Source organism: Lissotriton vulgaris, chromosome 2_1 (assembly GCF_964263255.1).
Source record: "Lissotriton vulgaris chromosome 2_1, aLisVul1.2, whole genome shotgun sequence".
In the NCBI taxonomy this organism is placed as follows: Eukaryota; Metazoa; Chordata; class Amphibia; order Caudata; family Salamandridae; genus Lissotriton; species Lissotriton vulgaris.
In genome coordinates, this window is record NC_141687.1 from 1,186,657,889 (window position 1) to 1,186,683,049 (window position 25,161).

A 25,161-nucleotide genomic window follows, 5' to 3' on the forward strand; every position below is an offset into this window, starting at 1 on the left:
GTATCTAAACCAAATGCACCATTGAAGCTGTTGCAAGATAGTCATTGATTTCGGCAACGTAATATTTAGAACCGAGAGCACACACATCGGAGGGCGTTGGTGGTATAGTGGTGAGCATAGCTGCTTCCCAAGCAGTTGACCCGGGTTCGATTCCCGGCCAACGCAGTGAAAATGCTAATATATTCTGCAAGCAGGATATATTTTAATGCAACATGTCACAAAATGGAAATTTCATGTACAGATTAATCAGCCATATATAAAAAAATAAACAAATACATAGGCAAACATCTCAATCGCACCTTCTGATACATTCATTGTCCTAATATATGATAAGTTTTATAAAGCAGAGTCACAACTCACATGTGCTGATAAAAAATATTTACAGTGGGCAGACAATGAAAGGGCTGAGGCCCGACCACACATTATAACTCCAGCATCTCTATGTTAAAAAGCATTTCCTAGGCAATATCTAGCCTCTGAAAACAATATGCAAGATCCATCGATAAATCTGGCAAAAGTCGCCAACATTTTGTGCATACTTGTGCCCTCACCTGAATGTAGCGCCACCTTGTAGACGTCGGAGGTAACTGCAGCTCAAAAAATGTTTCATCAGAGGGCAAGTTTAGAGGAATCCAAAAGGCAGATGTCCATGGAAAGATCCTCCGACTGCAGCAGGAAGGTTGGATGCTTCAAATTTACACAGTTTCCAGTCCAACGTCCTCTCATGTACCGAACGCTCCCAAACGCTCAAAAGCCTTACACCGGGCAAGCCCTCACCGGGTAGATCTCTGGCTCCCAGGTAAAGCCAAATCCTGAGCATGCTAGCACTAGGATCACAGAGAGAGAGACAGAGAGCGTCGGAGAGCTGCTGTCTTGATAAAGGCCTGAAACGGCTAGTGCCTAAGAGGGTCTGGACTTTCAGTTATGACTGATTGTGAGAGGGGAAGATGAAGATTTTCTGCACCCAGCATGCCTTGCGATATAATTAGGCAAATGAGGTGAGAGCCCGACCAATCCCACTTCACTCCTATGAATGCCTCCTCATCTGCATAAAGAGAACACTTTCACAAACGAGCAGAGTGGCGCAGCGGAAGCGTGCTGGGCCCATAACCCAGAGGTCGATGGATCGAAACCATCCTCTGCTAATTTTGCTTGATTTTCCTTCCAAGGACCAAGCTGTCATTTCCACACTGCCAGAAAGGAAAAGCGCAAGCTTGTGCCAGCTATGTGAAAAAAGACTTCTCAACTATCTATGTCTGTGTAATACAAGAGTGTTCGTGAAAGGATCAACCCTGTACTTTGAAAGCAAAGACACACAACTATAACCATAAATGACTGGTGGGAGCTTCACACAACTTTCTGGGCATGCTTTGAATTGCATTCTTCCCTTTTTTTCTGCTCTTATCTATCTCCTGGGCATTTCATGGAATGTTCTCTCTTTCTCTTCCCTGCTTTGCTTCCTATGCTGCCTATATATGCTGATTTCTACTATTTGTACTGTTGCTTTTCATTTCTTCTCTTCTGCACAACTTTGTCCTTGGTTTCAATCCCTAGTTCCTTACCCTCTGCAAAAAACGTTCTACTACTTCTCATGTTGGTATCTAAACCAAATGCACCATTGAAGCTGTTGCAAGATAGTCATTGATTTCGGCAACGTAATATTTAGAACCGAGAGCACACACATCAGAGGGCGTTGGTGGTATAGTGGTGAGCATAGCTGCTTCCCAAGCAGTTGACCCGGGTTCGATTCCCGGCCAACGCAGTGAAAATGCTTATATATTCTGCAAGCAGGATATATTTTAATGCAACATGTCACAAAATGGAAATTTCATGTACAGATTAATCAGCCATATATAAAAAAATAAACAAATACATAGGCAAACATCTCAATCGCACCTTCTGATACATTCATTGTCCTAATATATGATAAGTTTTATAAAGCAGAGTCACAACTCACATGTGCTGGTAATAAATATGTTACAGTGGGCAAACAATGGAAGGGGTGAGGCCCCACCAGACATTATAACTCCAACATCTCTATGTTAAAAAGCATTTCTAGGCAATATCTAGCCTCTGAAAAAAATATGCAAGATCCACCGATAAATCTGGCAAAAGTCCCTAACATTTTGTGCATACTTGTGCACTTACCAGAATGTAGAGCCACCTTGTAGCTGTCGAAGGTAATTGCTGCTCCCAAAATGTTTTATCAGAAGGCAAGTTGAGAGGAATCCTAGAGGCAGATGTCCATGGAAAGAGCCGCTCACTGCAGCAGGAATGTTGGATGCTTCAAATTCGCAGAGTTTCCTGTCCAACGTCCACAACGCTCCCAAACGCTCCCAAACGCTCAAAAGCCTCACACCGGGCAAGCCCTCACCGGGTAGATCTCTGGCTCCCAGGTAAAGCCAAATCCTGAGCATGCTAGTGCTAGGATCACAGAGAGAGAGAGAGAGAGAGAGAGGGTTCAAGACCTGCTGTCTTGATAAAGGCTGAAACGGCTAGTGCCTAAGAGTGTCTGACTTTCAGTTATGACTGATTGTGAGAGGGGAAGATGAAGTTTTTCTGCACCCAGCATGCCTTGCAATATACTTATGCAAATGAGGTGAGAGCCGGACCAATCCCACGCTACTCTGCTTAATGCTCCCTATCTGCATAAAAAGAACACTTTCACTACAGAGCAGAGTGGCGCAGCGGAAGCGTGCTGGGCCCATAACCCAGAGGTCGATGGATCGAAACCATTCTCTGCTAATTTTGCTTGATTTTCCTTCCAAGGACCAAGCTGTCTTTTCCACGCTGACAGCAAGGAAAAGCACAAGCTTGTGCCAGCTATGTGAGAAAAGACTTCTCAAATATCTGTGTCTGCTGAAATACAAGAGAGGGATCGTCAAAGGATCCACCCTGTACTTTGAAAGTAAAGACACACAATAATAAGCATAAATGACTGGTGGGACCTTCAAACACTTTTATGGGCAGGCTTTGAATTTCATTCTTCCCTTTTTGTTCTGCTCTTATCTATCTCCTGGGCAATTAATTGAATGTTCTGCATTTCTCTTCCCTGTTTTGCTTCCCATGCTGCCTCTATATATTCTTATCTATTATTTGTAATGCAGCTTTCCATTCTTCTCTTCTGCACAGCTTTGTCCTTGGTTTCAATCCCAGTTCCTTACCCTCTGCAAAAAACTTTCTATTGCTTTTCATGTTGGTATCTAAACCAAATGCACCATTCAAGCTGGTGCAAGATAGTCATTGAACTCAGGGTCCTAATGTTTAGAACCGAGAGCACACAGATCAGAGGGCGTTGGTGGTATAGTGGTGAGCATAGCTGCCTTCCAAGCAGTTGACCCGGGTTCGATTCCCGGCCAACGCAGTACAAATACTAATATATTCTGCAAGCAGGATATATTTTAATGCAACATGTCACAAAATGGAAATATAATGAACAGATTAATCAGCCGTTATATAAAAAATAAACAAATATGTAGGCAAGCATCTCAATCGCCCCTTCTGCTATATTCATTGTCCTAATATATGATAAGTTTCATAAAGCAGAGTCACCACTCACATGTGCTGATAAAAAATATTTACAGTGGGCAGACAATGAAAGGGCTGAGGCCCGACCACACATTATAACTCCAGCATCTCTATGTTAAAAAGCATTTCCTAGGCAATATCTAGCCTCTGAAAACAATATGCAAGATCCATCGATAAATCTGGCAAAAGTCGCCAACATTTTGTGCATACTTGTGCCCTCACCTGAATGTAGCGCCACCTTGTAGACGTCGGAGGTAACTGCAGCTCAAAAAATGTTTCATCAGAGGGCAAGTTTAGAGGAATCCAAAAGGCAGATGTCCATGGAAAGATCCTCCGACTGCAGCAGGAAGGTTGGATGCTTCAAATTTACACAGTTTCCAGTCCAACGTCCTCTCATGTACCGAACGCTCCCAAACGCTCAAAAGCCTTACACCGGGCAAGCCCTCACCGGGTAGATCTCTGGCTCCCAGGTAAAGCCAAATCCTGAGCATGCTAGCACTAGGATCACAGAGAGAGAGACAGAGAGCGTCGGAGAGCTGCTGTCTTGATAAAGGCCTGAAACGGCTAGTGCCTAAGAGGGTCTGGACTTTCAGTTATGACTGATTGTGAGAGGGGAAGATGAAGATTTTCTGCACCCAGCATGCCTTGCGATATAATTAGGCAAATGAGGTGAGAGCCCGACCAATCCCACTTCACTCCTATGAATGCCTCCTCATCTGCATAAAGAGAACACTTTCACAAACGAGCAGAGTGGCGCAGCGGAAGCGTGCTGGGCCCATAACCCAGAGGTCGATGGATCGAAACCATCCTCTGCTAATTTTGCTTGATTTTCCTTCCAAGGACCAAGCTGTCATTTCCACACTGCCAGAAAGGAAAAGCGCAAGCTTGTGCCAGCTATGTGAAAAAAGACTTCTCAACTATCTATGTCTGTGTAATACAAGAGTGTTCGTGAAAGGATCAACCCTGTACTTTGAAAGCAAAGACACACAACTATAACCATAAATGACTGGTGGGAGCTTCACACAACTTTCTGGGCATGCTTTGAATTTCATTCTTCCCTTTTTTTCTGCTCTTATCTATCTCCTGGGCATTTCATGGAATGTTCTCTCTTTCTCTTCCCTGCTTTGCTTCCCATGCTGCCTATATATGCTGATTTCTACTATTTGTACTGTTGCTTTTCATTTCTTCTCTTCTGCACAACTTTGTCCTTGGTTTCAATCCCCAGTTCCTTACCCTCTGCAAAAAACGTTCTACTACTTCTCATGTTGGTATCTAAACCAAATGCACCATTGAAGCTGTTGCAAGATAGTCATTGATTTCGGCAACGTAATATTTAGAACCGCGAGCACACACATTGGAGGGCGTTGGTGGTATAGTGGTGAGCATAGCTGCTTCCCAAGCAGTTGACCCGGGTTCGATTCCCGGCCAACGCAGTGAAAATGCTAATATATTCTGCAAGCAGGATATATTTTAATGCAACATGTCACAAAATGGAAATTTCATGTACAGATTAATCAGCCATATATAAAAAAATAAACAAATACATAGGCAAACATCTCAATCGCACCTTCTGATACATTCATTGTCCTAATATATGATAAGTTTTATAAAGCAGAGTCACAACTCACATGTGCTGGTAATAAATATGTTACAGTGGGCAAACAATGGAAGGGGTGAGGCCCCACCAGACATTATAACTCCAACATCTCTATGTTAAAAAGCATTTCTAGGCAATATCTAGCCTCTGAAAAAAATATGCAAGATCCACCGATAAATCTGGCAAAAGTCCCTAACATTTTGTGCATACTTGTGCACTTACCAGAATGTAGAGCCACCTTGTAGCTGTCGAAGGTAATTGCTGCTCCCAAAATGTTTTATCAGAAGGCAAGTTGAGAGGAATCCTAGAGGCAGATGTCCATGGAAAGAGCCGCTCACTGCAGCAGGAATGTTGGATGCTTCAAATTCGCAGAGTTTCCTGTCCAACGTCCACTCACGTCCCGAACGCTCCCAAACGCTCAAAAGCCTCACACCGGGCAAGCCCTCACCGGGTAGATCTCTGGCTCCCAGGTAAAGCCAAATCCTGAGCATGCTAGTGCTAGGATCACAGAGAGAGAGAGAGAGAGAGAGAGAGAGAGGTTCAAGACCTGCTGTCTTGATAAAGGTCTGAAACGGCTAGTGCCTAAGAGTGTCTGACTTTCAGTTATGACTGATTGTGAGAGGGGAAGATGAAGTTTTTCTGCACCCAGCATGCCTTGCAATATACTTATGCAAATGAGGTGAGAGCCGGACCAATCCCACGCTACTCTGCTTAATGCTCCCTATCTGCATAAAAAGAACACTTTCACTACAGAGCAGAGTGGCGCAGCGGAAGCGTGCTGGGCCCATAACCCAGAGGTCGATGGATCGAAACCATTCTCTGCTAATTTTGCTTGATTTTCCTTCCAAGGACCAAGCTGTCTTTTCCACGCTGACAGCAAGGAAAAGCACAAGCTTGTGCCAGCTATGTGAGAAAAGACTTCTCAAATATCTGTGTCTGCTTAAATACAAGAGAGGGATCGTCAAAGGATCCACCCTGTACTTTGAAAGTAAAGACACACAATAATAAGCATAAATGACTGGTGGGACCTTCAAACACTTTTATGGGCAGGCTTTGAATTTCATTCTTCCCTTTTTGTTCTGCTCTTATCTATCTCCTGGGCAATTAATTGAATGTTCTGCATTTCTCTTCCCTGTTTTGCTTCCCATGCTGCCTCTATATATTCTTATCTATTATTTGTAATGCAGCTTTCCATTCTTCTCTTCTGCACAGCTTTGTCCTTGGTTTCAATCCCAGTTCCTTACCCTCTGCAAAAAACTTTCTATTGCTTTTCATGTTGGTATCTAAACCAAATGCACCATTCAAGCTGGTGCAAGATAGTCATTGAACTCAGGGTCCTAATGTTTAGAACCGAGAGCACACAGATCAGAGGGCGTTGGTGGTATAGTGGTGAGCATAGCTGCCTTCCAAGCAGTTGACCCGGGTTCGATTCCCGGCCAACGCAGTACAAATACTAATATATTCTGCAAGCAGGATATATTTTAATGCAACATGTCACAAAATGGAAATATAATGAACAGATTAATCAGCCGTTATATAAAAAATAAACAAATATGTAGGCAAGCATCTCAATCGCCCCTTCTGCTATATTCATTGTCCTAATATATGATAAGTTTCATAAAGCAGAGTCACCACTCACATGTGCTGATAAAAAATATTTACAGTGGGCAGACAATGAAAGGGCTGAGGCCCGACCACACATTATAACTCCAGCATCTCTATGTTAAAAAGCATTTCCTAGGCAATATCTAGCCTCTGAAAACAATATGCAAGATCCATCGATAAATCTGGCAAAAGTCGCCAACATTTTGTGCATACTTGTGCCCTCACCTGAATGTAGCGCCACCTTGTAGACGTCGGAGGTAACTGCAGCTCAAAAAATGTTTCATCAGAGGGCAAGTTTAGAGGAATCCAAAAGGCAGATGTCCATGGAAAGATCCTCCGACTGCAGCAGGAAGGTTGGATGCTTCAAATTTACACAGTTTCCAGTCCAACGTCCTCTCATGTACCGAACGCTCCCAAACGCTCAAAAGCCTTACACCGGGCAAGCCCTCACCGGGTAGATCTCTGGCTCCCAGGTAAAGCCAAATCCTGAGCATGCTAGCACTAGGATCACAGAGAGAGAGACAGAGAGCGTCGGAGAGCTGCTGTCTTGATAAAGGCCTGAAACGGCTAGTGCCTAAGAGGGTCTGGACTTTCAGTTATGACTGATTGTGAGAGGGGAAGATGAAGATTTTCTGCACCCAGCATGCCTTGCGATATAATTAGGCAAATGAGGTGAGAGCCCGACCAATCCCACTTCACTCCTATGAATGCCTCCTCATCTGCATAAAGAGAACACTTTCACAAACGAGCAGAGTGGCGCAGCGGAAGCGTGCTGGGCCCATAACCCAGAGGTCGATGGATCGAAACCATCCTCTGCTAATTTTGCTTGATTTTCCTTCCAAGGACCAAGCTGTCATTTCCACACTGCCAGAAAGGAAAAGCGCAAGCTTGTGCCAGCTATGTGAAAAAAGACTTCTCAACTATCTATGTCTGTGTAATACAAGAGTGTTCGTGAAAGGATCAACCCTGTACTTTGAAAGCAAAGACACACAACTATAACCATAAATGACTGGTGGGAGCTTCACACAACTTTCTGGGCATGCTTTGAATTTCATTCTTCCCTTTTTTTCTGCTCTTATCTATCTCCTGGGCATTTCATGGAATGTTCTCTCTTTCTCTTCCCTGCTTTGCTTCCCATGCTGCCTATATATGCTGATTTCTACTATTTGTACTGTTGCTTTTCATTTCTTCTCTTCTGCACAACTTTGTCCTTGGTTTCAATCCCCAGTTCCTTACCCTCTGCAAAAAACGTTCTACTACTTCTCATGTTGGTATCTAAACCAAATGCACCATTGAAGCTGTTGCAAGATAGTCATTGATTTCGGCAACGTAATATTTAGAACCGAGAGCACACACATCGGAGGGCGTTGGTGGTATAGTGGTGAGCATAGCTGCTTCCCAAGCAGTTGACCCGGGTTCGATTCCCGGCCAACGCAGTGAAAATGCTAATATATTCTGCAAGCAGGATATATTTTAATGCAACATGTCACAAAATGGAAATTTCATGTACAGATTAATCAGCCATATATAAAAAAATAAACAAATACATAGGCAAACATCTCAATCGCACCTTCTGATACATTCATTGTCCTAATATATGATAAGTTTTATAAAGCAGAGTCACAACTCACATGTGCTGGTAATAAATATGTTACAGTGGGCAAACAATGGAAGGGGTGAGGCCCCACCAGACATTATAACTCCAACATCTCTATGTTAAAAAGCATTTCTAGGCAATATCTAGCCTCTGAAAAAAATATGCAAGATCCACCGATAAATCTGGCAAAAGTCCCTAACATTTTGTGCATACTTGTGCACTTACCAGAATGTAGAGCCACCTTGTAGCTGTCGAAGGTAATTGCTGCTCCCAAAATGTTTTATCAGAAGGCAAGTTGAGAGGAATCCTAGAGGCAGATGTCCATGGAAAGAGCCGCTCACTGCAGCAGGAATGTTGGATGCTTCAAATTCGCAGAGTTTCCTGTCCAACGTCCACAACGCTCCCAAACGCTCCCAAACGCTCAAAAGCCTCACACCGGGCAAGCCCTCACCGGGTAGATCTCTGGCTCCCAGGTAAAGCCAAATCCTGAGCATGCTAGTGCTAGGATCACAGAGAGAGAGAGAGAGAGGGTTCAAGACCTGCTGTCTTGATAAAGGTCTGAAACGGCTAGTGCCTAAGAGTGTCTGACTTTCAGTTATGACTGATTGTGAGAGGGGAAGATGAAGTTTTTCTGCACCCAGCATGCCTTGCAATATACTTATGCAAATGAGGTGAGAGCCGGACCAATCCCACGCTACTCTGCTTAATGCTCTCTATCTGCATAAAAAGAACACTTTCACAACAGAGCAGAGTGGCGCAGCGGAAGCGTGCTGGGCCCATAACCCAGAAGTCGATGGATCGAAACCATCCTCTGCTAATTTTGCTTGATTTTCCTTCCAAGGACCAAGCTGTCTTTTCCACGCTGACAGCAAGGAAAAGCACAAGCTTGTGCCAGCTATGTGAGAAAAGACTTCTCAAATATCTGTGTCTGCTGAAATACAAGAGAGGGATCGTCAAAGGATCCACCCTGTACTTTGAAAGTAAAGACACACAATAATAAGCATAAATGACTGGTGGGACCTTCAAACACTTTTATGGGCAGGCTTTGAATTTCATTCTTCCCTTTTTGTTCTGCTCTTATCTATCTCCTGGGCAATTAATTGAATGTTCTGTATTTCTCTTCCCTGTTTTGCTTCCCATGCTGCCTCTATATATTCTTATCTATTATTTGTAATGCAGCTTTCCATTCTTCTCTTCTGCACAGCTTTGTCCTTGGTTTCAATCCCAGTTCCTTACCCTCTGCAAAAAACTTTCTATTGCTTTTCATGTTGGTATCTAAACCAAATGCACCATTCAAGCTGGTGCAAGATAGTCATTGAACTCAGGGTCCTAATGTTTAGAACCGAGAGCACACAGATCAGAGGGCGTTGGTGGTATAGTGGTGAGCATAGCTGCCTTCCAAGCAGTTGACCCGGGTTCGATTCCCGGCCAACGCAGTACAAATACTAATATATTCTGCAAGCAGGATATATTTTAATGCAACATGTCACAAAATGGAAATATAAGGAACAGATTAATCAGCCGTTATATAAAAAATAAACAAATATGTAGGCAAGCATCTCAATCGCCCCTTCTGCTATATTCATTGTCCTAATATATGATAAGTTTCATAAAGCAGAGTCACCACTCACATGTGCTGATAAAAAATATTTACAGTGGGCAGACAATGAAAGGGCTGAGGCCCGACCACACATTATAACTCCAGCATCTCTATGTTAAAAAGCATTTCCTAGGCAATATCTAGCCTCTGAAAACAATATGCAAGATCCATCGATAAATCTGGCAAAAGTCGCCAACATTTTGTGCATACTTGTGCCCTCACCTGAATGTAGCGCCACCTTGTAGACGTCGGAGGTAACTGCAGCTCAAAAAATGTTTCATCAGAGGGCAAGTTTAGAGGAATCCAAAAGGCAGATGTCCATGGAAAGATCCTCCGACTGCAGCAGGAAGGTTGGATGCTTCAAATTTACACAGTTTCCAGTCCAACGTCCTCTCATGTACCGAACGCTCCCAAACGCTCAAAAGCCTTACACCGGGCAAGCCCTCACCGGGTAGATCTCTGGCTCCCAGGTAAAGCCAAATCCTGAGCATGCTAGCACTAGGATCACAGAGAGAGAGACAGAGAGCGTCGGAGAGCTGCTGTCTTGATAAAGGCCTGAAACGGCTAGTGCCTAAGAGGGTCTGGACTTTCAGTTATGACTGATTGTGAGAGGGGAAGATGAAGATTTTCTGCACCCAGCATGCCTTGCGATATAATTAGGCAAATGAGGTGGGAGCCCGACCAATCCCACTTCACTCCTATGAATGCCTCCTCATCTGCATAAAGAGAACACTTTCACAAACGAGCAGAGTGGCGCAGCGGAAGCGTGCTGGGCCCATAACCCAGAGGTCGATGGATCGAAACCATCCTCTGCTAATTTTGCTTGATTTTCCTTCCAAGGATAAAGCTGTCATTTCCACACTGCCAGAAAGGAAAAGCGCAAGCTTGTGCCAGCTATGTGAAAAAAGACTTCTCAACTATCTATGTCTGTGTAATACAAGAGTGTTCGTGAAAGGATCAACCCTGTACTTTGAAAGCAAAGACACACAACTATAACCATAAATGACTGGTGGGAGCTTCACACAACTTTCTGGGCATGCTTTGAATTTCATTCTTCCCTTTTTTTCTGCTCTTATCTATCTCCTGGGCATTTCATGGAATGTTCTCTCTTTCTCTTCCCTGCTTTGCTTCCCATGCTGCCTATATATGCTGATTTCTACTATTTGTACTGTTGCTTTTCATTTCTTCTCTTCTGCACAACTTTGTCCTTGGTTTCAATCCCCAGTTCCTTACCCTCTGCAAAAAACGTTCTACTACTTCTCATGTTGGTATCTAAACCAAATGCACCATTGAAGCTGTTGCAAGATAGTCATTGATTTCGGCAACGTAATATTTAGAACCGAGAGCACACACATCAGAGGGTGTTGGTGGTATAGTGGTGAGCATAGCTGCTTCCCAAGCAGTTGACCCGGGTTCGATTCCCGGCCAACGCAGTGAAAATGCTTATATATTCTGCAAGCAGGATATATTTTAATGCAACATGTCACAAAATGGAAATTTCATGTACAGATTAATCAGCCATATATAAAAAAATAAACAAATACATAGGCAAACATCTCAATCGCACCTTCTGATACATTCATTGTCCTAATATATGATAAGTTTTATAAAGCAGAGTCACAACTCACATGTGCTGGTAATAAATATGTTACAGTGGGCAAACAATGGAAGGGGTGAGGCCCCACCAGACATTATAACTCCAACATCTCTATGTTAAAAAGCATTTCTAGGCAATATCTAGCCTCTGAAAAAAATATGCAAGATCCACCGATAAATCTGGCAAAAGTCCCTAACATTTTGTGCATACTTGTGCACTTACCAGAATGTAGAGCCACCTTGTAGCTGTCGAAGGTAATTGCTGCTCCCAAAATGTTTTATCAGAAGGCAAGTTGAGAGGAATCCTAGAGGCAGATGTCCATGGAAAGAGCCGCTCACTGCAGCAGGAATGTTGGATGCTTCAAATTCGCAGAGTTTCCTGTCCAACGTCCACAACGCTCCCAAACGCTCAAAAGCCTCACACCGGGCAAGCCCTCACCGGGTAGATCTCTGGCTCCCAGGTAAAGCCAAATCCTGAGCATGCTAGTGCTAGGATCACAGAGAGAGAGAGAGAGAGAGAGAGAGAGGGTTCAAGACCTGCTGTCTTGATAAAGGTCTGAAACGGCTAGTGCCTAAGAGTGTCTGACTTTCAGTTATGACTGATTGTGAGAGGGGAAGATGAAGTTTTTCTGCACCCAGCATGCCTTGCAATATACTTATGCAAATGAGGTGAGAGCCGGACCAATCCCACGCTACTCTGCTTAATGCTCCCTATCTGCATAAAAAGAACACTTTCACTGCAGAGCAGAGTGGCGCAGCGGAAGCGTGCTGGGCCCATAACCCAGAGGTCGATGGATCGAAACCATTCTCTGCTAATTTTGCTTGATTTTCCTTCCAAGGACCAAGCTGTCTTTTCCACGCTGACAGCAAGGAAAAGCACAAGCTTGTGCCAGCTATGTGAGAAAAGACTTCTCAAATATCTGTGTCTGCTGAAATACAAGAGAGGGATCGTCAAAGGATCCACCCTGTACTTTGAAAGTAAAGACACACAATAATAAGCATAAATGACTGGTGGGACCTTCAAACACTTTTATGGGCAGGCTTTGAATTTCATTCTTCCCTTTTTGTTCTGCTCTTATCTATCTCCTGGGCAATTAATTGAATGTTCTGCATTTCTCTTCCCTGTTTTGCTTCCCATGCTGCCTCTATATATTCTTATCTATTATTTGTAATGCAGCTTTCCATTCTTCTCTTCTGCACAGCTTTGTCCTTGGTTTCAATCCCAGTTCCTTACCCTCTGCAAAAAACTTTCTATTACTTTTCATGTTGGTATCTAAACCAAATGCACCATTCAAGCTGGTGCAAGATAGTCATTGAACTCAGGGTCCTAATGTTTAGAACCGAGAGCACACAGATCAGAGGGCGTTGGTGGTATAGTGGTGAGCATAGCTGCCTTCCAAGCAGTTGACCCGGGTTCGATTCCCGGCCAACGCAGTACAAATACTAATATATTCTGCAAGCAGGATATATTTTAATGCAACATGTCACAAAATGGAAATATAATGAACAGATTAATCAGCCGTTATATAAAAAATAAACAAATATGTAGGCAAGCATCTCAATCGCCCCTTCTGCTATATTCATTGTCCTAATATATGATAAGTTTCATAAAGCAGAGTCACCACTCACATGTGCTGATAAAAAATATTTACAGTGGGCAGACAATGAAAGGGCTGAGGCCCGACCACACATTATAACTCCAGCATCTCTATGTTAAAAAGCATTTCCTAGGCAATATCTAGCCTCTGAAAACAATATGCAAGATCCATCGATAAATCTGGCAAAAGTCGCCAACATTTTGTGCATACTTGTGCCCTCACCTGAATGTAGCGCCACCTTGTAGACGTCGGAGGTAACTGCAGCTCAAAAAATGTTTCATCAGAGGGCAAGTTTAGAGGAATCCAAAAGGCAGATGTCCATGGAAAGATCCTCCGACTGCAGCAGGAAGGTTGGATGCTTCAAATTTACACAGTTTCCAGTCCAACGTCCTCTCATGTACCGAACGCTCCCAAACGCTCAAAAGCCTTACACCGGGCAAGCCCTCACCGGGTAGATCTCTGGCTCCCAGGTAAAGCCAAATCCTGAGCATGCTAGCACTAGGATCACAGAGAGAGAGACAGAGAGCGTCGGAGAGCTGCTGTCTTGATAAAGGCCTGAAACGGCTAGTGCCTAAGAGGGTCTGGACTTTCAGTTATGACTGATTGTGAGAGGGGAAGATGAAGATTTTCTGCACCCAGCATGCCTTGCGATATAATTAGGCAAATGAGGTGAGAGCCCGACCAATCCCACTTCACTCCTATGAATGCCTCCTCATCTGCATAAAGAGAACACTTTCACAAACGAGCAGAGTGGTGCAGCGGAAGCGTGCTGGGCCCATAACCCAGAGGTCGATGGATCGAAACCATCCTCTGCTAATTTTGCTTGATTTTCCTTCCAAGGACCAAGCTGTCATTACCACACTGCCAGAAAGGAAAAGCGCAAGCTTGTGCCAGCTATGTGAAAAAAGACTTCTCAACTATCTATGTCTGTGTAATACAAGAGTGTTCGTGAAAGGATCAACCCTGTACTTTGAAAGCAAAGACACACAACTATAACCATAAATGACTGGTGGGAGCTTCACACAACTTTCTGGGCATGCTTTGAATTTCATTCTTCCCTTTTTTTCTGCTCTTATCTATCTCCTGGGCATTTCATGGAATGTTCTCTCTTTCTCTTCCCTGCTTTGCTTCCCATGCTGCCTATATATGCTGATTTCTACTATTTGTACTGTTGCTTTTCATTTCTTCTCTTCTGCACAACTTTGTCCTTGGTTTCAATCCCCAGTTCCTTACCCTCTGCAAAAAACGTTCTACTACTTCTCATGTTGGTATCTAAACCAAATGCACCATTGAAGCTGTTGCAAGATAGTCATTGATTTCGGCAACGTAATATTTAGAACCGAGAGCACACACATCGGAGGGCGTTGGTGGTATAGTGGTGAGCATAGCTGCTTCCCAAGCAGTTGACCCGGGTTCGATTCCCGGCCAACGCAGTGAAAATGCTAATATATTCTGCAAGCAGGATATATTTTAATGCAACATGTCACAAAATGGAAATTTCATGTACAGATTAATCAGCCATATATAAAAAAATAAACAAATACATAGGCAAACATCTCAATCGCACCTTCTGATACATTCATTGTCCTAATATATGATAAGTTTTATAAAGCAGAGTCACAACTCACATGTGCTGATAAAAAATATTTACAGTGGGCAGACAATGAAAGGGCTGAGGCCCGACCACACATTATAACTCCAGCATCTCTATGTTAAAAAGCATTTCCTAGGCAATATCTAGCCTCTGAAAACAATATGCAAGATCCATCGATAAATCTGGCAAAAGTCGCCAACATTTTGTGCATACTTGTGCCCTCACCTGAATGTAGCGCCACCTTGTAGACGTCGGAGGTAACTGCAGCTCAAAAAATGTTTCATCAGAGGGCAAGTTTAGAGGAATCCAAAAGGCAGATGTCCATGGAAAGATCCTCCGACTGCAGCAGGAAGGTTGGATGCTTCAAATTTACACAGTTTCCAGTCCAACGTCCTCTCATGTACCGAACGCTCCCAAACGCTCAAAAGCCTTACACCGGGCAAGCCCTCACCGGGTAGATCTCTGGCTCCCAGGTAAAGCCAAATCCTGAGCATGCTAGCACTAGGATCACAGAGAGAGAGACAGAGAGCGTCGGAGAGCTGCTGTCTTGATAAAGGCCTGAAACGGCTAGTGCCTAAGAGGGTCTGGACTTTCAGTTATGACTGATTGTGAGAGGGGAAGATGAAGATTTTCTGCACCCAGCATGCCTTGCGATATAATTAGGCAAATGAGGTGAGAGCCCGACCAATCCCACTTCACTCCTATGAATGCCTCCTCATCTGCATAAAGAGAACACTTTCACAAACGAGCAGAGTGGCGCAGCGGAAGCGTGCTGGGCCCATAACCCAGAGGTCGATGGATCGAAACCATCCTCTGCTAATTTTGCTTGATTTTCCTTCCAAGGACCAAGCTGTCATTTCCACACTGCCAGAAAGGAAAAGCGCAAGCTTGTGCCAGCTATGTGAAAAAAGACTTCTCAACTATCTATGTCTGTGTAATACAAGAGTGTTCGTGAAAGGATCAACCCTGTACTTTGAAAGCAAAGACACACAACTATAACCATAAATGACTGGTGGGAGCTTCACACAACTTTCTGGGCATGCTTTGAATTGCATTCTTCCCTTTTTTTCTGCTCTTATCTATCTCCTGGGCATTTCATGGAATGTTCTCTCTTTCTCTTCCCTGCTTTGCTTCCTATGCTGCCTATATATGCTGATTTCTACTATTTGTACTGTTGCTTTTCATTTCTTCTCTTCTGCACAACTTTGTCCTTGGTTTCAATCCCTAGTTCCTTACCCTCTGCAAAAAACGTTCTACTACTTCTCATGTTGGTATCTAAACCAAATGCACCATTGAAGCTGTTGCAAGATAGTCATTGATTTCGGCAACGTAATATTTAGAACCGAGAGCACACACATCAGAGGGCGTTGGTGGTATAGTGGTGAGCATAGCTGCTTCCCAAGCAGTTGACCCGGGTTCGATTCCCGGCCAACGCAGTGAAAATGCTTATATATTCTGCAAGCAGGATATATTTTAATGCAACATGTCACAAAATGGAAATTTCATGTACAGATTAATCAGCCATATATAAAAAAATAAACAAATACATAGGCAAACATCTCAATCGCACCTTCTGATACATTCATTGTCCTAATATATGATAAGTTTTATAAAGCAGAGTCACAACTCACATGTGCTGGTAATAAATATGTTACAGTGGGCAAACAATGGAAGGGGTGAGGCCCCACCAGACATTATAACTCCAACATCTCTATGTTAAAAAGCATTTCTAGGCAATATCTAGCCTCTGAAAAAAATATGCAAGATCCACCGATAAATCTGGCAAAAGTCCCTAACATTTTGTGCATACTTGTGCACTTACCAGAATGTAGAGCCACCTTGTAGCTGTCGAAGGTAATTGCTGCTCCCAAAATGTTTTATCAGAAGGCAAGTTGAGAGGAATCCTAGAGGCAGATGTCCATGGAAAGAGCCGCTCACTGCAGCAGGAATGTTGGATGCTTCAAATTCGCAGAGTTTCCTGTCCAACGTCCACAACGCTCCCAAACGCTCCCAAACGCTCAAAAGCCTCACACCGGGCAAGCCCTCACCGGGTAGATCTCTGGCTCCCAGGTAAAGCCAAATCCTGAGCATGCTAGTGCTAGGATCACAGAGAGAGAGAGAGAGAGAGAGAGGGTTCAAGACCTGCTGTCTTGATAAAGGCTGAAACGGCTAGTGCCTAAGAGTGTCTGACTTTCAGTTATGACTGATTGTGAGAGGGGAAGATGAAGTTTTTCTGCACCCAGCATGCCTTGCAATATACTTATGCAAATGAGGTGAGAGCCGGACCAATCCCACGCTACTCTGCTTAATGCTCCCTATCTGCATAAAAAGAACACTTTCACTACAGAGCAGAGTGGCGCAGCGGAAGCGTGCTGGGCCCATAACCCAGAGGTCGATGGATCGAAACCATTCTCTGCTAATTTTGCTTGATTTTCCTTCCAAGGACCAAGCTGTCTTTTCCACGCTGACAGCAAGGAAAAGCACAAGCTTGTGCCAGCTATGTGAGAAAAGACTTCTCAAATATCTGTGTCTGCTGAAATACAAGAGAGGGATCGTCAAAGGATCCACCCTGTACTTTGAAAGTAAAGACACACAATAATAAGCATAAATGACTGGTGGGACCTTCAAACACTTTTATGGGCAGGCTTTGAATTTCATTCTTCCCTTTTTGTTCTGCTCTTATCTATCTCCTGGGCAATTAATTGAATGTTCTGCATTTCTCTTCCCTGTTTTGCTTCCCATGCTGCCTCTATATATTCTTATCTATTATTTGTAATGCAGCTTTCCATTCTTCTCTTCTGCACAGCTTTGTCCTTGGTTTCAATCCCAGTTCCTTACCCTCTGCAAAAAACTTTCTATTGCTTTTCATGTTGGTATCTAAACCAAATGCACCATTCAAGCTGGTGCAAGATAGTCATTGAACTCAGGGTCCTAATGTTTAGAACCGAGAGCACACAGATCAGAGGGCGTTGGTGGTATAGTGGTGAGCATAGCTGCCTTCCAAGCAGTTGACCCGGGTTCGATTCCCGGCCAACGCAGTACAAATACTAATATATTCTGCAAGCAGGATATATTTTAATGCAACATGTCACAAAATGGAAATATAATGAACAGATTAATCAGCCGTTATATAAAAAATAAACAAATATGTAGGCAAGCATCTCAATCGCCCCTTCTGCTATATTCATTGTCCTAATATATGATAAGTTTCATAAAGCAGAGTCACCACTCACATGTGCTGATAAAAAATATTTACAGTGGGCAGACAATGAAAGGGCTGAGGCCCGACCACACATTATAACTCCAGCATCTCTATGTTAAAAAGCATTTCCTAGGCAATATCTAGCCTCTGAAAACAATATGCAAGATCCATCGATAAATCTGGCAAAAGTCGCCAACATTTTGTGCATACTTGTGCCCTCACCTGAATGTAGCGCCACCTTGTAGACGTCGGAGGTAACTGCAGCTCAAAAAATGTTTCATCAGAGGGCAAGTTTAGAGGAATCCAAAAGGCAGATGTCCATGGAAAGATCCTCCGACTGCAGCAGGAAAGTTGGATGCTTCAAATTTACACAGTTTCCAGTCCAACGTCCTCTCATGTACCGAACGCTCCCAAACGCTCAAAAGCCTTACACCGGGCAAGCCCTCACCGGGTAGATCTCTGGCTCCCAGGTAAAGCCAAATCCTGAGCATGCTAGCACTAGGATCACAGAGAGAGAGACAGAGAGCGTCGGAGAGCTGCTGTCTTGATAAAGGCCTGAAACGGCTAGTGCCTAAGAGTGTCTGGACTTTCAGTTATGACTGATTGTGAGAGGGGAAGATGAAGATTTTCTGCACCCAGCATGCCTTGCGATATAATTAGGCAAATGAGGTGAGAGCCCGACCAATCCCACTTCACTCCTATGAATGCCTCCTCATCTGCATAAAGAGAACACTTTCACAAACGAGCAGAGTGGCGCAGCGGAAGCGTGCTGGGCCCATAACCCAGAGGTCGATGGATCGAAACCATCCTCTGCTAATTTTGCTTGATTTTCCTTCCAAGGACCAAGCTGTCATTTCCACACTGCCAGAAAGGAAAAGCGCAAGCTTGTGCCAGCTATGTGAAAAAAGACTTCTCAACTATCTATGTCTGTGTAATACAAGAGTGTTCGTGAAAGGATCAACCCTGTACTTTGAAAGCAAAGACACACAACTATAACCATAAATGACTGGTGGGAGCTTCACACAACTTTCTGGGCATGCTTTGAATTTCATTCTTCCCTTTTTTTCTGCTCTTATCTATCTCCTGGGCATTTCATGGAATGTTCTCTCTTTCTCTTCCCTGCTTTGCTTCCCATGCTGCCTATATATGCTGATTTCTACTATTTGTACTGTTGCTTTTCATTTCTTCTCTTCTGCACAACTTTGTCCTTGGTTTCAATCCCCAGTTCCTTACCCTCTGCAAAAAACGTTCTACTACTTCTCATGTTGGTATCTAAACCAAATGCACCATTGAAGCTGTTGCAAGATAGTCATTGATTTCGGCAACGTAATATTTAGAACCGAGAGCACACACATCGGAGGGCGTTGGTGGTATAGTGGTGAGCATAGCTGCTTCCCAAGCAGTTGACCCGGGTTCGATTCCCGGCCAACGCAGTGAAAATGCTAATATATTCTGCAAGCAGGATATATTTTAATGCAACATGTCACAAAATGGAAATTTCATGTACAGATTAATCAGCCATATATAAAAAAATAAACAAATACATAGGCAAACATCTCAATCGCACCTTCTGATACATTCATTGTCCTAATATATGATAAGTTTTATAAAGCAGAGTCACAACTCACATGTGCTGGTAATAAATATGTTACAGTGGGCAAACAATGGAAGGGGTGAGGCCCCACCAGACATTATAACTCCAACATCTCTATGTTAAAAAGCATTTCTAGGCAATATCTAGCCTCTGAAAAAAATATGCAAGATCCACCGATAAATCTGGCAAAAGTCCCTAACATTTTGTGCATACTTGTGCACTTACCAGAATGTAGAGCCACCTTGTAGCTGTCGAAGGTAATTGCTGCTCCCAAAATGTTTTATCAGAAGGCAAGTTGAGAGGAATCCTAGAGGCAGATGTCCATGGAAAGAGCCGCTCACTGCAGCAGGAATGTTGGATGCTTCAAATTCGCAGAGTTTCCTGTCCAACGTCCACAACGCTCCCAAACGCTCCCAAACGCTCAAAAGCCTCACACCGGGCAAGCCCTCACCGGGTAGATCTCTGGCTCCCAGGTAAAGCCAAATCCTGAGCATGCTAGTGCTAGGATCACAGAGAGAGAGAGAGAGAGGGTTCAAGACCTGCTGTCTTGATAAAGGTCTGAAACGGCTAGTGCCTAAGAGTGTCTGACTTTCAGTTATGACTGATTGTGAGAGGGGAAGATGAAGTTTTTCTGCACCCAGCATGCCTTGCAATATACTTATGCAAATGAGGTGAGAGCCGGACCAATCCCACGCTACTCTGCTTAATGCTCCCTATCTGCATAAAAAGAACACTTTCACTACAGAGCAGAGTGGCGCAGCGGAAGCGTGCTGGGCCCATAACCCAGAGGTCGATGGATCGAAACCATTCTCTGCTAATTTTGCTTGATTTTCCTTCCAAGGACCAAGCTGTCTTTTCCACGCTGACAGCAAGGAAAAGCACAAGCTTGTGCCAGCTATGTGAGAAAAGACTTCTCAAATATCTGTGTCTGCTTAAATACAAGAGAGGGATCGTCAAAGGATCCACCCTGTACTTTGAAAGTAAAGACACACAATAATAAGCATAAATGACTGGTGGGACCTTCAAACACTTTTATGGGCAGGCTTTGAATTTCATTCTTCCCTTTTTGTTCTGCTCTTATCTATCTCCTGGGCAATTAATTGAATGTTCTGCATTTCTCTTCCCTGTTTTGCTTCCCATGCTGCCTCTATATATTCTTATCTATTATTTGTAATGCAGCTTTCCATTCTTCTCTTCTGCACAGCTTTGTCCTTGGTTTCAATCCCAGTTCCTTACCCTCTGCAAAAAACTTTCTATTGCTTTTCATGTTGGTATCTAAACCAAATGCACCATTCAAGCTGGTGCAAGATAGTCATTGAACTCAGGGTCCTAATGTTTAGAACCGAGAGCACACAGATCAGAGGGCGTTGGTGGTATAGTGGTGAGCATAGCTGCCTTCCAAGCAGTTGACCCGGGTTCGATTCCCGGCCAACGCAGTACAAATACTAATATATTCTGCAAGCAGGATATATTTTAATGCAACATGTCACAAAATGGAAATATAAGGAACAGATTAATCAGCCGTTATATAAAAAATAAACAAATATGTAGGCAAGCATCTCAATCGCCCCTTCTGCTATATTCATTGTCCTAATATATGATAAGTTTCATAAAGCAGAGTCACCACTCACATGTGCTGATAAAAAATATTTACAGTGGGCAGACAATGAAAGGGCTGAGGCCCGACCACACATTATAACTCCAGCATCTCTATGTTAAAAAGCATTTCCTAGGCAATATCTAGCCTCTGAAAACAATATGCAAGATCCATCGATAAATCTGGCAAAAGTCGCCAACATTTTGTGCATACTTGTGCCCTCACCTGAATGTAGCGCCACCTTGTAGACGTCGGAGGTAACTGCAGCTCAAAAAATGTTTCATCAGAGGGCAAGTTTAGAGGAATCCAAAAGGCAGATGTCCATGGAAAGATCCTCCGACTGCAGCAGGAAGGTTGGATGCTTCAAATTTACACAGTTTCCAGTCCAACGTCCTCTCATGTACCGAACGCTCCCAAACGCTCAAAAGCCTTACACCGGGCAAGCCCTCACCGGGTAGATCTCTGGCTCCCAGGTAAAGCCAAATCCTGAGCATGCTAGCACTAGGATCACAGAGAGAGAGACAGAGAGCGTCGGAGAGCTGCTGTCTTGATAAAGGCCTGAAACGGCTAGTGCCTAAGAGGGTCTGGACTTTCAGTTATGACTGATTGTGAGAGGGGAAGATGAAGATTTTCTGCACCCAGCATGCCTTGCGATATAATTAGGCAAATGAGGTGAGAGCCCGACCAATCCCACTTCACTCCTATGAATGCCTCCTCATCTGCATAAAGAGAACACTTTCACAAACGAGCAGAGTGGCGCAGCGGAAGCGTGCTGGGCCCATAACCCAGAGGTCGATGGATCGAAACCATCCTCTGCTAATTTTGCTTGATTTTCCTTCCAAGGACCAAGCTGTCATTTCCACACTGCCAGAAAGGAAAAGCGCAAGCTTGTGCCAGCTATGTGAAAAAAGACTTCTCAACTATCTATGTCTGTGTAATACAAGAGTGTTCGTGAAAGGATCAACCCTGTACTTTGAAAGCAAAGACACACAACTATAACCATAAATGACTGGTGGGAGCTTCACACAACTTTCTGGGCATGCTTTGAATTGCATTCTTCCCTTTTTTTCTGCTCTTATCTATCTCCTGGGCATTTCATGGAATGTTCTCTCTTTCTCTTCCCTGCTTTGCTTCCTATGCTGCCTATATATGCTGATTTCTACTATTTGTACTGTTGCTTTTCATTTCTTCTCTTCTGCACAACTTTGTCCTTGGTTTCAATCCCCAGTTCCTTACCCTCTGCAAAAAACGTTCTACTACTTCTCATGTTGGTATCTAAACCAAATGCACCATTGAAGCTGTTGCAAGATAGTCATTGATTTCGGCAACGTAATATTTAGAACCGAGAGCACACACATCAGAGGGCGTTGGTGGTATAGTGGTGAGCATAGCTGCTTCCCAAGCAGTTGACCCGGGTTCGATTCCCGGCCAACGCAGTGAAAATGCTTATATATTCTGCAAGCAGGATATATTTTAATGCAACATGTCACAAAATGGAAATTTCATGTACAGATTAATCAGCCATATATAAAAAAATAAACAAATACATAGGCAAACATCTCAATCGCACCTTCTGATACATTCATTGTCCTAATATATGATAAGTTTTATAAAGCAGAGTCACAACTCACATGTGCTGGTAATAAATATGTTACAGTGGGCAAACAATGGAAGGGGTGAGGCCCCACCAGACATTATAACTCCAACATCTCTATGTTAAAAAGCATTTCTAGGCAATATCTAGCCTCTGAAAAAAATATGCAAGATCCACCGATAAATCTGGCAAAAGTCCCTAACATTTTGTGCATACTTGTGCACTTACCAGAATGTAGAGCCACCTTGTAGCTGTCGAAGGTAATTGCTGCTCCCAAAATGTTTTATCAGAAGGCAAGTTGAGAGGAATCCTAGAGGCAGATGTCCATGGAAAGAGCCGCTCACTGCAGCAGGAATGTTGGATGCTTCAAATTCGCAGAGTTTCCTGTCCAACGTCCACTCACGTCCCGAACGCTCCGAAACGCTCAAAAGCCTCACACCGGGCAAGCCCTCACCGGGTAGATCTCTGGCTCCCAGGTAAAGCCAAATCCTGAGCATGCTAGTGCTAGGATCACAGAGAGAGAGAGAGAGAGAGAGAGAGAGAGAGGGTTCAAGACCTGCTGTCTTGATAAAGGTCTGAAACGGCTAGTGCCTAAGAGTGTCTGACTTTCAGTTATGACTGATTGTGAGAGGGGAAGATGAAGTTTTTCTGCACCCAGCATGCCTTGCAATATACTTATGCAAATGAGGTGAGAGCCGGACCAATCCCACGCTACTCTGCTTAATGCTCCCTATCTGCATAAAAAGAACACTTTCACTACAGAGCAGAGTGGCGCAGCGGAAGCGTGCTGGGCCCATAACCCAGAGGTCGATGGATCGAAACCATTCTCTGCTAATTTTGCTTGATTTTCCTTCCAAGGACCAAGCTGTCTTTTCCACGCTGACAGCAAGGAAAAGCACAAGCTTGTGCCAGCTATGTGAGAAAAGACTTCTCAAATATCTGTGTCTGCTTAAATACAAGAGAGGGATCGTCAAAGGATCCACCCTGTACTTTGAAAGTAAAGACACACAATAATAAGCATAAATGACTGGTGGGACCTTCAAACACTTTTATGGGCAGGCTTTGAATTTCATTCTTCCCTTTTTGTTCTGCTCTTATCTATCTCCTGGGCAATTAATTGAATGTTCTGCATTTCTCTTCCCTGTTTTGCTTCCCATGCTGCCTCTATATATTCTTATCTATTATTTGTAATGCAGCTTTCCATTCTTCTCTTCTGCACAGCTTTGTCCTTGGTTTCAATCCCAGTTCCTTACCCTCTGCAAAAAACTTTCTATTGCTTTTCATGTTGGTATCTAAACCAAATGCACCATTTCAAGCTGGTGCAAGATAGTCATTGAACTCAGGGTCCTAATGTTTAGAACCGAGAGCACACAGATCAGAGGGCGTTGGTGGTATAGTGGTGAGCATAGCTGCCTTCCAAGCAGTTGACCCGGGTTCGATTCCCGGCCAACGCAGTACAAATACTAATATATTCTGCAAGCAGGATATATTTTAATGCAACATGTCACAAAATGGAAATATAATGAACAGATTAATCAGCCGTTATATAAAAAATAAACAAATATGTAGGCAAGCATCTCAATCGCCCCTTCTGCTATATTCATTGTCCTAATATATGATAAGTTTCATAAAGCAGAGTCACCACTCACATGTGCTGATAAAAAATATTTACAGTGGGCAGACAATGAAAGGGCTGAGGCCCGACCACACATTATAACTCCAGCATCTCTATGTTAAAAAGCATTTCCTAGGCAATATCTAGCCTCTGAAAACAATATGCAAGATCCATCGATAAATCTGGCAAAAGTCGCCAACATTTTGTGCATACTTGTGCCCTCACCTGAATGTAGCGCCACCTTGTAGACGTCGGAGGTAACTGCAGCTCAAAAAATGTTTCATCAGAGGGCAAGTTTAGAGGAATCCAAAAGGCAGATGTCCATGGAAAGATCCTCCGACTGCAGCAGGAAGGTTGGATGCTTCAAATTTACACAGTTTCCAGTCCAACGTCCTCTCATGTACCGAACGCTCCCAAACGCTCAAAAGCCTTACACCGGGCAAGCCCTCACCGGGTAGATCTCTGGCTCCCAGGTAAAGCCAAATCCTGAGCATGCTAGCACTAGGATCACAGAGAGAGAGACAGAGAGCGTCGGAGAGCTGCTGTCTTGATAAAGGCCTGAAACGGCTAGTGCCTAAGAGGGTCTGGACTTTCAGTTATGACTGATTGTGAGAGGGGAAGATGAAGATTTTCTGCACCCAGCATGCCTTGCGATATAATTAGGCAAATGAGGTGAGAGCCCGACCAATCCCACTTCACTCCTATGAATGCCTCCTCATCTGCATAAAGAGAACACTTTCACAAACGAGCAGAGTGGCGCAGCGGAAGCGTGCTGGGCCCATAACCCAGAGGTCGATGGATCGAAACCATCCTCTGCTAATTTTGCTTGATTTTCCTTCCAAGG

The 25,161-nt window shown here is 43.7% G+C and overlaps 16 non-coding genes across 16 annotated transcripts; all 16 read left to right on the forward strand.

The window, feature by feature from the left end:
- The first annotated feature begins 93 nt into the window (after positions 1-93).
- On the forward strand, positions 94-165 carry TRNAG-CCC (transfer RNA glycine (anticodon CCC)). Its single transcript has one exon. It is a non-coding gene; the product is annotated as a tRNA-Gly (tRNA).
- Positions 166-1,690: 1,525 nt separating this feature from the next.
- Positions 1,691-1,762, forward strand: TRNAG-CCC (transfer RNA glycine (anticodon CCC)). Its single transcript has one exon. It is a non-coding gene; the product is annotated as a tRNA-Gly (tRNA).
- Positions 1,763-3,292: 1,530 nt separating this feature from the next.
- TRNAG-UCC (transfer RNA glycine (anticodon UCC)) lies at positions 3,293-3,364 on the forward strand. The gene has a single exon. It is a non-coding gene; the product is annotated as a tRNA-Gly (tRNA).
- A 1,525-nt stretch (positions 3,365-4,889) lies between these two features.
- Positions 4,890-4,961, forward strand: TRNAG-CCC (transfer RNA glycine (anticodon CCC)). Its single transcript has one exon. It is a non-coding gene; the product is annotated as a tRNA-Gly (tRNA).
- Positions 4,962-6,497: 1,536 nt separating this feature from the next.
- Positions 6,498-6,569, forward strand: TRNAG-UCC (transfer RNA glycine (anticodon UCC)). Its single transcript has one exon. It is a non-coding gene; the product is annotated as a tRNA-Gly (tRNA).
- A 1,525-nt stretch (positions 6,570-8,094) lies between these two features.
- On the forward strand, positions 8,095-8,166 carry TRNAG-CCC (transfer RNA glycine (anticodon CCC)). Its single transcript has one exon. It is a non-coding gene; the product is annotated as a tRNA-Gly (tRNA).
- Positions 8,167-9,691: 1,525 nt separating this feature from the next.
- On the forward strand, positions 9,692-9,763 carry TRNAG-UCC (transfer RNA glycine (anticodon UCC)). Its single transcript has one exon. It is a non-coding gene; the product is annotated as a tRNA-Gly (tRNA).
- Positions 9,764-11,288: 1,525 nt separating this feature from the next.
- Positions 11,289-11,360, forward strand: TRNAG-CCC (transfer RNA glycine (anticodon CCC)). Its single transcript has one exon. It is a non-coding gene; the product is annotated as a tRNA-Gly (tRNA).
- A 1,525-nt stretch (positions 11,361-12,885) lies between these two features.
- On the forward strand, positions 12,886-12,957 carry TRNAG-UCC (transfer RNA glycine (anticodon UCC)). Its single transcript has one exon. It is a non-coding gene; the product is annotated as a tRNA-Gly (tRNA).
- Positions 12,958-14,482: 1,525 nt separating this feature from the next.
- TRNAG-CCC (transfer RNA glycine (anticodon CCC)) lies at positions 14,483-14,554 on the forward strand. The gene has a single exon. It is a non-coding gene; the product is annotated as a tRNA-Gly (tRNA).
- Positions 14,555-16,079: 1,525 nt separating this feature from the next.
- On the forward strand, positions 16,080-16,151 carry TRNAG-CCC (transfer RNA glycine (anticodon CCC)). The gene has a single exon. It is a non-coding gene; the product is annotated as a tRNA-Gly (tRNA).
- A 1,530-nt stretch (positions 16,152-17,681) lies between these two features.
- On the forward strand, positions 17,682-17,753 carry TRNAG-UCC (transfer RNA glycine (anticodon UCC)). The gene has a single exon. It is a non-coding gene; the product is annotated as a tRNA-Gly (tRNA).
- Positions 17,754-19,278: 1,525 nt separating this feature from the next.
- On the forward strand, positions 19,279-19,350 carry TRNAG-CCC (transfer RNA glycine (anticodon CCC)). Its single transcript has one exon. It is a non-coding gene; the product is annotated as a tRNA-Gly (tRNA).
- Positions 19,351-20,875: 1,525 nt separating this feature from the next.
- On the forward strand, positions 20,876-20,947 carry TRNAG-UCC (transfer RNA glycine (anticodon UCC)). The gene has a single exon. It is a non-coding gene; the product is annotated as a tRNA-Gly (tRNA).
- A 1,525-nt stretch (positions 20,948-22,472) lies between these two features.
- Positions 22,473-22,544, forward strand: TRNAG-CCC (transfer RNA glycine (anticodon CCC)). Its single transcript has one exon. It is a non-coding gene; the product is annotated as a tRNA-Gly (tRNA).
- Positions 22,545-24,084: 1,540 nt separating this feature from the next.
- Positions 24,085-24,156, forward strand: TRNAG-UCC (transfer RNA glycine (anticodon UCC)). Its single transcript has one exon. It is a non-coding gene; the product is annotated as a tRNA-Gly (tRNA).
- The last annotated feature ends 1,005 nt before the right edge of the window (positions 24,157-25,161 follow it).